The sequence below is a fragment of the Chlorocebus sabaeus genome, chromosome 10 (genome assembly GCF_047675955.1).
Source record: "Chlorocebus sabaeus isolate Y175 chromosome 10, mChlSab1.0.hap1, whole genome shotgun sequence".
Classification (NCBI taxonomy): Eukaryota; Metazoa; Chordata; class Mammalia; order Primates; family Cercopithecidae; genus Chlorocebus; species Chlorocebus sabaeus.
Genome location: NC_132913.1, coordinates 44,406,694 through 44,423,233, shown reverse-complemented (window position 1 = coordinate 44,423,233; position 16,540 = coordinate 44,406,694). Strand labels below are relative to the sequence as shown.

General features: G+C 34.6%; 1 pseudogene; it reads left to right on the top strand.

The window, feature by feature from the left end:
- The first annotated feature begins 313 nt into the window (after positions 1-313).
- On the top strand, positions 314-1,195 carry LOC103218289 (cyclin-dependent kinase 7 pseudogene; annotated as a pseudogene).
- The last annotated feature ends 15,345 nt before the right edge of the window (positions 1,196-16,540 follow it).

Sequence of the window (16,540 nt, the reverse complement as noted above, 5' to 3'; positions counted from 1 at the left end):
CCAGGTGTGGGATATGATCTCCTGGTGTGCCTGTTTGCTTAAAGCGCAGTATTGGGGTGGGAGTTACCCGATTTTCCAGGTGTTGTGTGTCTCAGTTCCCCTGGCTAGGAAAAGGGATTCCCTTCCCCCTTGCGCTTCCCAGGTGAGGCAATGCCTCGCCCTGCTTCAGCTCTCGCTGGTCGGGCTGCAGCAGCTGACCAGCACCGATCATCTGGCACTCCCCAGTGAGATGAACCCAGTACCTCAGTTGAAAATGCAGAAATCACCGGTCTTCTGTGTTGCTCGCGCTGGGAGTTGGAGACTGGAGCTGTTCCTATTCGGCCATCTTGCCGTCTTTGGTTTTATGGAAACTGATCTAGAGGTTATAATAAAGGATAATAGTCTTGTGCTGACACCATCACACATCAAAGCCTGCATGTTGGTGACTCTTCAAGGATTAGAATATTTACATCAACATTGGATCCTACATAGGGATCTAAAACCAAACAACTTGTTGCTAGATGAAAATGGAGTTCTAAAACTGGCACATTTTGGCCTGGCCAAATCATATGGGAGCCCCAGTAGAGCTTATACACATCAGGTTGTAACCAGGTGGTATCGGGCCCCTGAGTTACTATTTGGAGCTAGGATGTATGGTGTGAGTGTGGACATGTGGGCTGTTGGCTGTATATTAGCAGAGTTACTTCTAAGGGTTCCTTTTTGTGTCAGGAGATTCAGACCTTGATCAGCTAACAAGAATATTTGGGTACACCGACTGAGGAACAGTGGCTGGACATGTGTAGTCTTCCAGATTATGTGACATTTAAGAGTGTCCCTGGAATCCCGTTGCATCACATCTTCAGTGCAGCAGGAGACGACTTCTAGATCTCATAGAAGGCTTATTCTTATTTGATCCATGTGCTTGAATTACGGCCACGCAGGCACTGAAAATGAAGTATTTCAGTAATCGGCCAGGGCCAATACCTGGATGTCAGCTGCCAAGTCCCAACTGTCCAGTGGAAACCTTAAAGGAGCAATCAAATCCGGCTTTGGCAACAGAAAGGAAAAGAACGGAGGCCTTGGAACAGGGAGGATTGCCCAAGAAACTAATTTTTTAAAGAGAACACTAGACAACATTTTACTACTGAAGGAAATAGTCAAAAAGGCAAATAATGGAAAAATAGTAAACATTGAGTAAATGCTGTAGAAGTGAATTTGTAAATATTCTACACATGTAAAATATATAAAACTATGGGTTATTTTTATTAAATGTATTTTAAAATAAGAAGAATATATAGCACACATTTATAAAAAGAAATTGGTAAATTTAAAGCCAATCATATTGGTAACTATATTAAATGTAAATTGTGTAAATTTGTCAGTTAAGAGCTAGGTATTGCCAAATTGAATTAACAAGAGCAAGACAAGTATATTCTATCTACAAGAATCTCACTTTAAATATATGGCTATAGACACATTCAAAATTAAAGGATGGAGAAAGGTATACCATGTAAACACTTGTCAAAAGAAGCTGAAGTAGGTATATTAGCATTACATAAAGTAGACTTGAGAACAGGAAAGATTACAAGAGACATAAAGGGATATTACATAGTAATAAAGGGATAATTTAATGTAGGAAAAATAGCAATTCTATATGTATATTCTTCTAATGTTAGAGTTTCAAAATATATAAATAACTGATAGAACTGAAAGGATAAAGGGACAAATCCACAATTATAGTTGGAAAACAAATTCCTGTTTTTATAAATAATACATGTGGACAAAAAATCAGTTAGAAGACTTAGAATGTACTGTCAACCATTTTTACTTCATTTACTTCATTGGTAAAATATTAGAATATTTTTCATAGACTGTTTTCCAACAGACAATAGGAAAAATTCTTTAAAGTTTACACGGAACTACCTAGTGTAGTTAACATTAAGATAGAGTATTTTCTGTGCCATTAATAATGCTTCAAATGTTAAAAATTGAAATCGCCAAGTGCAGTGGCTCATGCCTGTAATCCCAGCACTTTGGGAGGCTGAGGCAGGCAGATCATGAGGTCAGGCATTCAAAACCAGCCTGGCCAACATGATGAAACCCCTTCTCTACTAAAAATACAAAAGTTACTCAGGCGTGGTGGTGAGCACCTGTAGTCTCAGCTACTTGGGAGGCTGAGGCAGGAGAATCGCTTGAACCTGGGAGGCGGAAGTTACTGTGAGCCCAGATCTGGCCACTGCACTCCAGCCTGGGCGACAGAGTGAGACTCTGTCTCAACAACAGCAACACAAAATTAAAATCATACAAAATACATATTCAGACCAAAATAAAATCAAACTAGAATTTGATATCAGAAAGATACCTGGAAAATCCCTAAATATTTGGAAATTAAACAAAATATTAAACATTGCATAGGTCAAAAAAATCACAGAAAAATTAAAAAATATTTTGAATGGAATGAAAATAAAGCATATTAAATTTGGGGTAACATAACCAAAGAGCTGCTTAATTGCAAATGTGTAGGATCAAATGCTTATATTAGAAAATATTTTAAAAGGGCTAAAACTAATAATCTAACCTCCATTTAAGACTTTGCAAAAACAAGGGTAAATTAAAACCAAACAAACAGAAGGAAGAAAACCAATAGGAAAAAATAATAAAACTACAAGCTGCTTGTCTGAAAAGATTATTAAAATTGGTAAGCTTTTAGACAGACTAAGTAAAAAAGAGAAAAGATAGAAATGGCCAATATCAGATATAAAAGAGGTTACATTACTACAGAACCTATGGACATTAAAAAGGTAAAGAGGAAATATAAACAAGTTTATGGTCATAAATTCAATGTTAGATAAAAGAGAAAAAAGTTCTTAAAAGTTAGAAGCTTCCAAATATCACTCAAGAAGAAATAGATAACCTTAATACTTCTATGTCTATAAAAGACATAGAACTTAAAAAACCTTTCAACAAAGTTCTGGGCCCACACGACTTGACAGGTAAATTCTACTAAACATTTAAGGAAGAAATAACACAAAATTTACGCAAACTCTTCCAGAAAAACAAGAGCAAATAAACTTCCCAATTCATTTTATCAAGTTAATACTATCTGATATCCTGATACAAAAATTATAGAAAGACATTATAGGATAAGAAGACCACAGAACAATATCTCTCATAAATATAGAAAAAAATGCTTAATAAAGTATTAGTCAAATCTTGTGATATAAAAAAGAGTAGTACATAATTATCAATCTAGGTGTATCCCAAGAATGCAAGGTTGGTTGAACTTTTAAATAGCAGATGGCATAATTTACTATATTAAAAAACTAAAAGTAATAACATTATGCTGGTGGAAATAGAGATAGTATTATATTAATGGATGTAGAAAAGGATACAAAATCTATAAAAATTAGCTATATTTCTATATAATAGCAACTAACAATTGAAAATTGAAATAAAAAAATGCCATTCAAAATAACATAAAAACCCATCACACAATTAAGAGTAAAATTATAGATATATTCATATACATATATGTGTGTGTGTATATATACACACATATGTATGTACATATAGAAAGAGATAAATGCAAGGCTATTATATTAAAAATCGCAAAACATTATGCAGCAAAATAAAGACATAAATCACTGGAGAGAAACATTGTTTTTATGGATCAGAAGATTCAATATTTATATAATCCCAATTATCTCCTAATCCATCAAACTTCAATTGGGCATTTTCTTGGTGGAAATTGACAAGATGATTCCAAAATTAATATGAAAATTAAAGGACCTAGATTACCCCAAATAATTTTAAATATACAAAAATTTAGAGGTCGCACACTATCTGATTTCAAAACTTGCTGTAAAGTTAACCTAAACGAAACAGGGTAGTATTTATTTAAGGATAAATGTATTGAGCAATGGAATAGAATTGAAGCCAGAAGTAGATCCACACATATATGGTTAACTGATTCTTTATAAAGGTGCCAAAGTAATTTATTGGAAAATGAGTAGTTTTTTTTAAACACATAGGATTGAAATAACTGGAATCTAGATGTTACATAATGAAATTCAACACCTATCTCACACCATATTAAGAAAATGAGATTGAAATAGATTATAAGCCTTAATGAAAATTCTAAAAGTTAAAAAAACTCGACATAAGAAAACATAAGAAAAAATCTTTTCTGCCTTAAGTTCATCAGAGATTTCCTAGATAGGACACACCCACACACAGACACACACAGACACACACACACACACACACACACACACCCGTAAATTACAAAAGGAAAATTAATAGGTTGGACTTTACATAATGAAAACATTTGTTTTTTGAATGACACTATTTAAACAGTGAAAATTCATGCTATAGATTGGGAAAAATATTTGCAAAACACTTCTTTTGAAAGACTTGTATCCGGAATACGTAATACAATCTTACAACTCAATAATGAGATAAACATCCCATAAAAAAGCAAAAAGACTTGATATTTCATCAAAGAAAATATACAACTGTCAAATAAGCTCATGAAAAGGGACTGAACATTATTATTATTCATTGTGAAAATGCAAATTAAAACCACAGTAAGATACAGCTATGTACCTATTAACTTGGCTGAAATTAACATGAAAATAAGTATTGGCAAGATTGTAGAACTAATGGGAATCCAGAGCTAATGCAAAACGGTATGGCCATTTTGAAAAACAGTTTGGTAGTGTCTCGTAAAGTTAAATATATATCTGTCATATAAACCAGAAATCCTGTGCCTAGAAAAATAAAATTAAGAACTAAGAGAAATAAGAACATATATCTCTGCAAATATATGTATGCGAACCTAGCAATTTCATCTGTAATAGCTAAAACCTGGAAATATACCAATGTTCATCAATTGATGAACAGATTAACAAACGTAGTACAACCACACAAAGGAATACTATTCAGCAACAAAATCAACAAATTGTTGATACATGCAAAACCATAAATAAATCTAAAAGCATTATGTTCAGTGAAATAAACAAGACACTAAATAATACGTATTATATGATTCCATGTGTATGACTTTCCAGAAAGGGGTTGCCAGGGACAGATGGTGGTAAGAGAGGATTAACTGCAAAGAACCCCTGGGAAACTTTTGTGAGTAAATAGAAATGTTCCATATGCTGATTGTTATGTTGATTATATGAATGCGTATATTAATCATAAAACTATACACTAAAAAGGGTGAATTTTATTGTATTTAAATCGTACTTACATTGATGTGTGCTTAACGAAAAATGTATTCGTTTGTAAAAATAGAAATGCAGAGAATTCGGGGAACATAAAGCCAACAGTGGCAGTCTAAGGTTTTGAATCTTCCTGAATCTGCATTTAAATCAACAGAGCAACTAAATATCAAAACTCCAAACCCATGAACAGTATTTACCACAAAACTAGCTGACAAAGTATCAAAACATACATGGGGGTAAGCACAGACCATCAAGGGCCATAAATTCATCAGGCTATTGAATGTGCAGGAGAAAGACAGCAATAACTGGGAGTCTGATGGATTTGAGAAAGGAGATCCAAAGAGCCAGTCATTATTCACTGGAAAGCACAGCATGTAGTGGAAAATATCAATCTCAAATGGCCAACAATAATTCTAGTAAAACTACTGGACTCTAAAAAAAAAAAAAAAGAAAAAAAAATCAATATTTTTGGTATTTGGACCAAAAATGCATATTTTTTTTAAGGGAAGGAAAATGTGATTTTTATCAGATTTTTTGCTAACAGTCACCTTTATTTTGCCTTCCCTGTAAGAACTGCAACACAAGATAGCCAAACGGTAGATGAATGGGAAAATGTCTATACAAAATTATTCCAGCTACTCAATGAAAACTCTGTGATGAAATTAGAATATCTACATGTTGTAACCGGAGTGAATTAATGGATCTGGGCATTGAGCATTAACAGCTACTAACATTACAGAAAGAGCAAAGACCAGGCATGATATACTTCTTGATTAAAGAACACATCGCCACATATGGCCTTGCCAAAGACATAGGCTGAGTCTGATGGAACCTCTGGATCCAAGGAGTTAATTTGAAGGAAATTCAGAGTGCAAAAGAATGTATTAAACTACATCGTTAGTATAGTATTATCAAGGTCCAAACTGTGGAAACCTCTCAATGACCCAGGTTATTCAAAAGTTATGTTATAAAGAAAAGAAAGTGATGGAGGAGTAACCTGTAGATGAGAAGAGACTGGAGGCCGGGTGTGGTTGCTCAGGCCTGTATTCCCAGCACTTTGGGAGGCCGAGGCGGGTGGATCACGAGGTCGGAAAATCGAGACCTCGTGGCTAACACAGTGAAACCACGTCTCTACTACAAATACAAAAAAACTAGCCGGGCGTGGTGGCGGGCACCTGTAGTCCCAGCTGCTCGGGAGGCTGAGGCAGGAGAATGGCGTGAACCCGGGAGGCGGAGCTTGCAGTGAGCGGAGATCACACCACTGCACTCCAGCCTGGGCGATAGAGCGAGATGCTGTCTCAAAAAAAAAAAAGAAAAAAGAAAAAAAGAAGAGACCGGAAAGACATTTTTCTTATTTTTTACTAGGCAAGATGAAATGGTAGTGTACATACATTCATGAATAAAACCATAAAAAAAGAAACAAAGCTAGCACTATAAAAATCAGAATACTTGTTACCTATGAAAGCAGAGAGGTGGCTATGATTGAGGTAGGACACATGGAAGGGTTTTTGGAGTGGCTGGAAAAATTCTATTTCTTGTCCTGGGTGGTGGTTCAAGGGAATTTGCCTGTAATAATTCACTTGCTTTGTTTGAGTTGGTATGTCTATGTTTTATTTTACAGCAAGAAGTTTGAAAAAATAGTGTAGAAGAGAAGGACAATGATTTTTAAAAAATTACTGCCTAAGGTAGAAGATTTAAATATGAAGACAGAATTATTTTTGGCAAGCAGGGAGCCTCCATTTTGTCAGTAAATTATAAGGCTCTTTTCATTCATCCAACAGAAACACTTATTGCGTGCCCACTAAGCAGCTGGGACATACCAGGTGCTTCTACTCTTGTAGAACTTAGAAGACACAGCAGTTATTTTTATCAGTTGGGGTGCAGTCAGGGAAACAAAATCACACAAAATCTTTCAACACATAGGATTTAATTCAGAAAATTGGTTATGCAAGTGATATTAAAGCTAAGAAGCTAAAGAGGTGACCTAGAGGTTAGCAACATTAAGAAGGTGCTATTGCCCCGAGGATTGGAGAGACAGCAGGGACTGTGTTGTCAAAACCTAGAACTTGGGAGCAAGGATGGAGCGGCATTCTAATAGCAGCAGAGCCAAGGAAGAGCTGAAGCCTCTGGTGGATATTCTCCATGAGTGAGAGAGACAGACAGGAGAAATAACCTGGCATCTTCTTCCTCCCCTCTCCGATCTTATCTCCAGTCTTTAGAAAATTATACTAGAAGTTAGTACTAAACTTGTTCTTCCTTTTTACTTATAGTCATTTCTGGGAGAATATGATAATTTGTTATGATAAAGTCCTGAATAACAGCATATATATATAATATATATATTTGACATGGACATTAAAATGTATAACCACATACTAAAACATGGTATGAGAAGTTGGCTTTTAGAGAAAAAAAATTTTTTTTTTCTGTCATATGCGCACCTTAAGCTATTGGTAAGCACATTGCTAGAGCAGTGACCCAATCTTTCTCTTCTTCACTGACTAAAGAATCTCATGGACTAACAGCATTTTTATTTTGGCTCCTCGTTGATCACGACTCTAGCAAGTGAACAGAAGGACTTATTTGTTAGAAATTCTGGTGAACAGCTTGCTGCAAGTTTAATCAAAACAAGTTTTGATTTAGACCAAGCTTGTCACTTTGGCACACGGGGTGACAGTAGGCAGTGACCTTCATGGGGTCTTGGAGGAGAGGCTAGATCAAAAGGAGAGTTTATTCTTAGGGCCCCTCAAAGGTTCTTTGAGAACTCTGCAATTTATGTAGAACTGATGGAGAAATTAAGGGGAACTGATCAATTTTGTGATCCTCAAACTATTCCTTGAAAATTTGTCAAAACACAACATGAATGCTTTATAATTTGCTATTTAAAATGATTATTTGAAATATCCTTGCACCAATTTTCATGATTATATTCAATGTTTAGTGAAACAATCAAATTAGAGCATATTTATTCTACATAGTGTCATTATCACTGTAATGAATCACCAATAGTAGAAGAATGGAAAACTAGATGTGAATATCATGTTTCAAAATAACTTAAACCTAGTTTTTTGTCACTTGCACTTCCAGATAATTGAAAACCAGGAAAAGTTTCAAAGAAGGGCCACAAAGTCAGTTCTGGTCAAAAAATCTGTCAGAAAAAGAAGTATTGAGAACAATTATTCTTAAAAATAAAGGTTGAGGTGCTTTCACCCTTTCCTTTTGAAGGTCACCATTGCTCTACAGCTGGAAGTGATTTTGCCCACTCTCTCCATCCCAGGGACATTCGACAGTGTCTGGAGAACAATTTTTGTTGTCACAACTGTGTGGCTGGGGGATTTGCTACCAATATATAGTCTATAGAGAGGCCAGAGATGCTGCAAAACATCGTATAATGTACAGGACAGTCCCCCACAAAAAGGAAGTATTGATCCCCAAATGCCAATAATGCCAACGCTGAAAAACATTTATCTATAGTCTCTGATTATTTACTTGTCTTTAAAACAAAAGTGTCTGAGATTTGGCCTATAAAAATAGAGTATTTCCTACCAATTAAGAGCTACTTAACTTGTAGTTACCTAAACATTTACCTGTAAACATTTGATAGACATTTCCCTCTTTTGACTGTTTCAAAAATTTTAGTCCCAGAGGCAGGGAAAATGAAATAGATTGTACCATGGTTTTGTATCATAAATTAAAGTCTCCTTTGGTAATATATATTTTTTGGCCAACCACCAAATGTTTGAGATCTATGATGTCTACTATTCATAAAAAAGTATTATTAGGCCCATTTAACAGATAGAGAAAGTAAAATTAAGAGAGGTTAAGATACAATCTCAAAGTTAGCTGACCAACTAGTGCTACCAGCATTTTGAATAATGTTCAATTCCTGCTGTATCCTTCCATCAGGTAATTTGCATACTCAGGACAAACTATTCCAAAAATGTAATAATACAAAATAATGAGTTTTAAAATTTTTATGTGCCTGGTTTACAAAGGAAGGGCATGGATTTTTTCTATATTACTACCCTTATCTTTATATTAATATTTAAATAAGATCAGTTAACTTTTGAGGGACACAACAGAACATCTTATTATTCTGACAATTTTTGAGTAACAGGAAAGAAAACCTGTTTATCTTGTTTATCGTGACTTTGTTGTGTGAATTCTATCTCAGGATAACCAAATTATTGATGAAGAAAGAGATTTTTCTCTCTCCCTTTTTTTTTTTTTTTTTTTTTTTTTGAGACGGAGTCTCGCTGTGTCGCCCAGGCTGGAGTGCAGTGGCATGATCTCGGCTCACTGCAAGCTCCACCACCCGGGTTCACGCCATTCTCCCGCTTCAGCCTCCGAGTAGCTGGGACTACAGGCGCCCGCCACCACGCCCGGCTAGTTTTTTGTATTTTTAGTAGAGACGGGGTTTCACCATGTTAGCCAGGATGGTCTCGATCTCCTGACCTGTGATCCACCCGCCTCGGCCTCCCAAAGTGCTGGGATTACAGGCTTGAGCCACCGCGCCCGGCCTCATTTCTTTTTTTGTATGTATCTTTTTAAAAAAATCAGTAAACTTCATTTTTAGAGCGGTGTTAGGTGCACAGCAAAATTAAGTGAAAATACAGAGTTTCCTTATACCCCTGTCACCACACACCCACAGCGTCCCCCACTATCACCATCCCACACCAGAAGGGTACATTTGTTACAATTGATGAACCTACATTGACACATCAGTATCACCCAAAGTCCACAGTTTAAATTACGGTTCACTCTTGGTGTGGTACATTCTATGGTTTTGAACAACTGTATATTGACATGTATCCGCCATTTCAGTATGACACAGAATAGTTTTACTGTCCTAAAAATCCTCTGTGCCATACCTGTTTATGCCTTCCTTCCTCCAAAACCCTGGAAATCATTGATCATTAGCTGTCTCCATAATCTTGCTCTTTCCAGAAAGTCATATAGTTGTAGTCATATACTATGTAACCTTTTAAGATTGGCTTCTTTCTCTTAGTAATATGCACTTAAATTTCCTCAATATCTTTTCATGGCTTCATAACTATTTTTAGTAATAAATAATATCCTATTGTCTATATGTATCACTATTTACCCATTCACTTAGGATATCTTGGATGCTTCCATGTTTTGGCAATTATGAATCAAGCTGCTATAAATATCCATGTGCAGACTTTTGGGTAGAAATACATTTCAATTCACTTGGGTAAATACCAAGGAGTATGATTGTTGGATTGTATGGTAAGAGTATGTTTAGTTTTGAAGAAACTTCCAAACAGTCTTCCAAAGTGGTTGCACCATTTTGCGTTCCCATCAGCAATGAATGAGAACTCCTGTTACTTCACATCCATGCCAGTATTTGTTAGTGTCAGTATTTTGAGTTTTGGTCATTCTAATAGGTGTATATTTGTATCTTGTTTTAATGTGCAATTTTCTAATCACATGTGCTATGGTTTGATTGTGTCCCCTTCAAAATTCAGGTGTTGCCAATGTGATAATACTAAGAAATGTGACCTTTAAGAGATGATTAGGCTGTGATGGTTTCTTCCTTTCTAATGGGATTCAGGAGATTAAGGCCTGTATAAAACAGACTTCACAGGGCATTTGGATAGGTTGCTATCTTGACCTTCTACCTCTGCTATGTGAAGATCCAGTAAGAGGCCTTCACCAGACACCAAATACTAGTGCCTTCTTCTTGGACTTCTAGCCTTCACATCTGTGGGAAAATACATTTCTGTTGTTTATAAATTACCCAGCTTGAGGTATTGTTATAGCATCACAAAATGGACTCAGACAACATGTGATGATGGACAACATTTCAGATGCTTATTTGCCGTTTGTATGTCTCCTTTCGTAAAGTGTCTGTTCAGGTCTTTTGTCCATTTGTTAATTGGGTTGTTTCTTTCCTCGTTGAATTTTAAGAGTTCGTATGTTTTGAATAACAGCCCTTTGTCAGATGTGTCTTTTGTAAATAGTTTCTTTTGGTTTGTGACTTGGCTTCTCATTCTCTTGACATTGTCTTTCACAAAGCAGAAGTATTTAATTTTTATGAAATCTAGTTTATCCATTATTTCTTTCATAAATTGTGCCTTTGGTGGTGTATCTAAAAAGTCATTGCCATAGACAAAGTCATCTAAGTTTTCTCCTATGTTATCTTCTAGGAGTTTTATAGTTTTGCATTTTACATTTAGGCCTATGATGATCCATATTTGAATTAATTTCACCAATGCCACACTGTCTTGATTACTATAGCTTTATAGTAAATCTTGAAGTCAAGTAGTGTCAGTCTTCCAATTTTAATATTTTCCTTTAATACTGAGTTGGCTATTCTGGGTCTTTTACCTCCGCATATAAAGTTTAGAATCAGTTTGCCAATATCCATAAAATCACTTGCTAGGGATTTGATTGGGATTATGTTGAATCTATAGATCAAGTTAGGAAGAATTGACCACTTTACAATATTGAGTTTTCCTATCTATGAACATGGAATACCTCCACATTTATTTCTTTCATTAGAATTTTATCATTTTCCTCATATAAATTTTGTACTGTTTTGTGAGATTTATACCTCAGTATTTTAGTTTTTTGAGTGCTTATATAAATGGTAGTATGTTTTTAATTTCAAATTCCATTTTTTATTGCTGATATGTAGAGAAATAATTGACTTTTATATGTTAAATTTGTATCCCACAGCTTTGCTTTATTTGCATGCTAGTTCCAGAAAGTTTTAGAATCGTTTCAGATTTTCTGCATAGATGATTATGTCAAAAACAGTTTTTTTCTTAAAGTCTCTATATCTCTTATTACTTTTTTATTCTATTGCATTAGCAAGGACCTCCAATATGATGTTGGAAAACTGCAATGAGGAGAGATATCTTTACCTGTTTACTGATTTTAGAAGAAAAGCTTTGAGTTTCTCACTACTAAGTATGTTGTTATCTGTAGTTTTTTTTTTTATTTTTGTAAATGTTCTTTATCAAATTGAGAAAGTTCCCTTCTATTTCTAATTTGCTGAGAGATTTTATCATGAATGGGTATTGGATTTTATTAAATGATTTTTGTGCGTCTATTGATATGGTCATGCGCTTTTTCTTATTTAGCCTATTGATGTAATTGATTATATTACTTGATTTAAATGTTGAACCAGCCTTGTATAGCAAATTCCTACTTGGTTGTGATGTATAATTGTTTTTATACATTGTTAAATCCAATTGCTAATATTTTTTGAGGATTTTTGTATCTATATTCATGAGAGATATTTGTGTGCAGTTTTCTTTTCTTGTAATGTCTTTGTCTGGACTTGATATTAGGTAATACTAGACTCATAGAATGAAGTAGGAAATATTCCTATCTGTTTCTATCTTCTGGAGGAGATTGTAGAGAATGGACATACTTACATCCTTAAATATTTAATATAATTCACCAGTGAACTCATCTGGGCCTGGTGTTTTCTGTTTTGGAAGATTATTTATTATTGATTTAATTTCTTGAATAGAAATAGGCCCATTCAGAGAGTCTAGCTTTTATTTTGTGTGTTATGGTAAAATGTGTATTTCAAGGATTGGTCCATTTCATCTAGGTTATCAAATCTGTGTACATATAGTTGTATAGTTGTCTGTACATTTATTATCCTTTTAATGTCCTTAAGATTTGTAGTGATGCACCCTCTTTCATTCTGATATTAGTAATTTGAAAGATTTTCTTAGTTAGCCTAGCTAGAGGCTCATCAATTTTATTAACCTTTTCAGAGAAACTGCTTTAGGTTTTGTTGATTTTCTCAACTGATTTCCTAGTTTCAATTTTATTTATTTATTTATTTTTGTTTCTTTACTTTTGCTGAATTTTAATTTTCTTTTCTCTTTAAAGCTTATGTGATTATTTTTAGATTTTTCTTCTTTTGTAATGTATGTATTCAATGCTATAAATTTCCCTCTAAGCACTGATTTCTCTGCTTCCCACAAGTTTTGATAAATTGTATTTCTTTTCTTTCCTACTCCCTACCTTCTTTCCCTCCTTCCTACCTTCTTTCCCTCCTTCCTTCCTCTGTTCTTCCTTTCTGTTTATAGACAGTCTCCCTCTGTCACCCAGACTGGAGTGCAGTGGTATGATCATAGCTTACTGCATCCTCGACTTCCCAAGTTCAAGTGATCCTCCTGTCTCAGCCTCCTTAGTAGCTGAGACTATAGGCACACAACATCATCCTTGGCTAATTTTTTCTTTTCTTTTTTTTGTGGAGATGGTGTCTTGCTGTGTTGCCTAGTCTGGTCTCAAACTCTTGGCCTTAAGCAGTCCTCCCATTTTGGCCTTCCAAAGCACTGGGATTATAGGCATGAGCCACAGCACTCAGCCAAGAAAATGTATTTTCATTTGCATTTATTCCTAAATGTTTAAAATTTCTATTGAGGTTTCTTCTTTGATCCATGTGTTATTTAGAAGCGTGTTGTTTAATCTCTGATTATTTTAGAATTTTCCAGCTATATATCTGATATTGATTTTTAGTTTAATTCCATTGTGGTTTGAGAGCAGACATAATATGATTTATATTCTTTTAAATGTGCTTAGGTGTGTTTTTTTCATCTTTAATTTCCAAGATTGGAATATAATACGCGTGTCATTTTGTTTTGTTTTTGCTTTTGTTTTTGCATTTATCTTTCTTAGTGTTCTGTGAGTTTTCCAGATCTATGATTTGATGTGTGCCATTACTTTGGTGGGAATTCTCTGTCATTATTACTTCAAATATTGCTTCTGTTTCTTTCTCTCTTTCTTCTCCTTCTTGTATTCCCATTATGTATATGTTACACCTTTCATAGTTGTCCCACAGTTTGTGAATATTCTGTTCATTTTTTCTTTCAGTCTTTTTTTCTTTGCTTTTCAGTTTAGAAAGTTCCTATTGCCATATCCTCAAGGTCAGAGATTCTTTCCTTAGCTGTGTGCAGTCTATTAATGAGCCTATCAAAAGCATTCTTTATTTCTATTATGTTTTTTATCTCTAACACTTCTTTTAAATTAGTTCTTAGAATTCCATATCTCTGTTTACATAATCTATTTTTGCATGTTGTCTACTTTTTGCCTTAAAACCCATAGCATATTAATCATATATATGTATATTTTTAAATTCCTAGTTTGCTAATTTCACCATTCCTGCTATAGCTGACTGATTCTGATGTTTATTCAGTCTCTTCAAATTGTGTTTTTAACCTTTTAGTATTTCTTGTTAAATTTCGTTTTAAGGTGGATTTGATATACTAAGTAATACAAATTGATAAATAGGTCTTTAGTAATGTACTGTAAGGTGTAGGCAGAGGGAAGCATTCTGTAGTCCTATAGTTAGGTCTCTGTCTTCTGGTAAGCCTATGCCCCTGAACTATAAACTTCACCAGTGCTTCTTAGACCCTGCTCTCGGATCTAGCCCCACCCCTCCCCCCTTCCCCCCACCCCCCCTTTGATGTAACAGAATGGCTAGAGTTACTTGGAGTTGGGTATTTCCCTTCCTCCAGGTAGGTTAGGCTCTAATAAACCCCCTGTAGTTAGACTCTGGTAGAATACTTTCTTCTGATGTCAGGCCTTGTCAAGAACAGAATATTCTTGTTTATCTCAAAATGGTTTGTTTTCTCCTTTCCCTGTTGGAAGCATCAGGGGACTTTTCTTAAATATTTACTGTAAGGACCTGGTAGGGCTCCTGGAGGTAAAATTTACAGAAGTGTAGGAGCCTTCTATGACTTGGTTCTCTAGGATTTTTAACTCTCTGAGTTGTCAACACTAAGCCTCCAGTGCCAAGAGAAGTCCTTTAACTTTTTAATTTCTTTTTGTCATGTAACAAAATTTTGAGAATTTACTTATTCTTAAAAATAAGTCAGATATTATGAGAGATTTTCGAGGAAAGAGGACCCAAAATTCAGGTTACCAGAGAAGAATGAAGCTTCACACATAAATATGTTCACAAATATTTTAACTCAAGAGATAAGTAAGAACACATTAATATATCAGAAGCGAATTGGGGAGGCAGGTAGTATAGCAATTGGGCATGAGTATCAACTGGAATTGAAGAGAACTGGATTTGAATCATGATCTGCTTTTAATTTTCTATAATACTTAAGGAAAATCAACTACTTAGATTATTCAGCTTCCTTAGCTGTATAATATGAATGATCAGAGGTGTGTTGGAGCCTACTCCCACTGGCTTACAACGGCAAATTGTTAAATTTTAAGGAATTTGGGAATCCAATTATTAAAAACTAATTATTAAAAATTAAATTATATAAACTTTTGAGTAAGTAAATTATGTTAAAACCAAAGGAAATATATGCTCAAAACTCACTTCCTAATTGTTTTGCTAGATTCTACTACTACCTATGTTTTTGAGATTATTTACATCAGTGATATCTAAAGGTTGAAAATAATTAATAATAATGTATTGCATACCAATTGGCAAACAGTATAAATTGGGCTTAATTTATACTATTGTTGATTTTTATATTTAAGAATGTGATGATGAACATTAGTATTGCAGATTAAACCTAAAAGTTTAATGTGTTTGTAACTTACATTGTAACACAAAAATTGAGAAAATATTTTTCTATTTGAAAATAATGATGTGATTCAGCAAAATAATCACTCATTCATTGATTAATGAAAGAAGCCCACCATATGTCTTCTTTTTTTTTCACTTTCATTTTACTCATTAACCTTAAGCAAACGTGAACTTCCGTTTGTGTTAAAATTATACTTGCTTCTCAGTTGTGACCATGGGTTGGCTATAGATACAAGTCATGGATGAAATTCAGTGAAAGCATTCTGTGAAAATCAGTTGGCTATAGAAAGGGTCCTGCGTATTTGTCACTGTTTCAACATGATAAAACACCTAAGGCATCCAACACAATTTCTGCTACATGAATGGTTATTGTTAATGTGATTTTTAAGTATGTGTGTGTAGTGAAGGAGTAATTAAAGAGTAGAGTTTGATTTATGAGGAAAAGTTTTAGAGTAGGTGTGTTTTGTAATAGTTTTTGAAGTTGGGTTGTAAATTGAGATAATCTAAGGCTGAAAGCTAAAATGAAGATAGTTTATTGATGTTCAATTTTGTACATCTTTGTTTAATTATTGTGCCCATTTTCTTTAGCTTACATAGGCTAGTTTTCTTCACTAGAATCACAGGGAGTTTTTTAAAAAACATACCAATTATTGGATGTCATAACATATCTACTAAATCAGAATCTCTTGGCATTTGAAATGCATTCCTTGCAATCCCAGTGCAGTCAGTACAGCTATGCCTGTGGACTGGGGTTTGGAAACCACTAGAAAAATAGAGGAGGATCCGGAGTTTT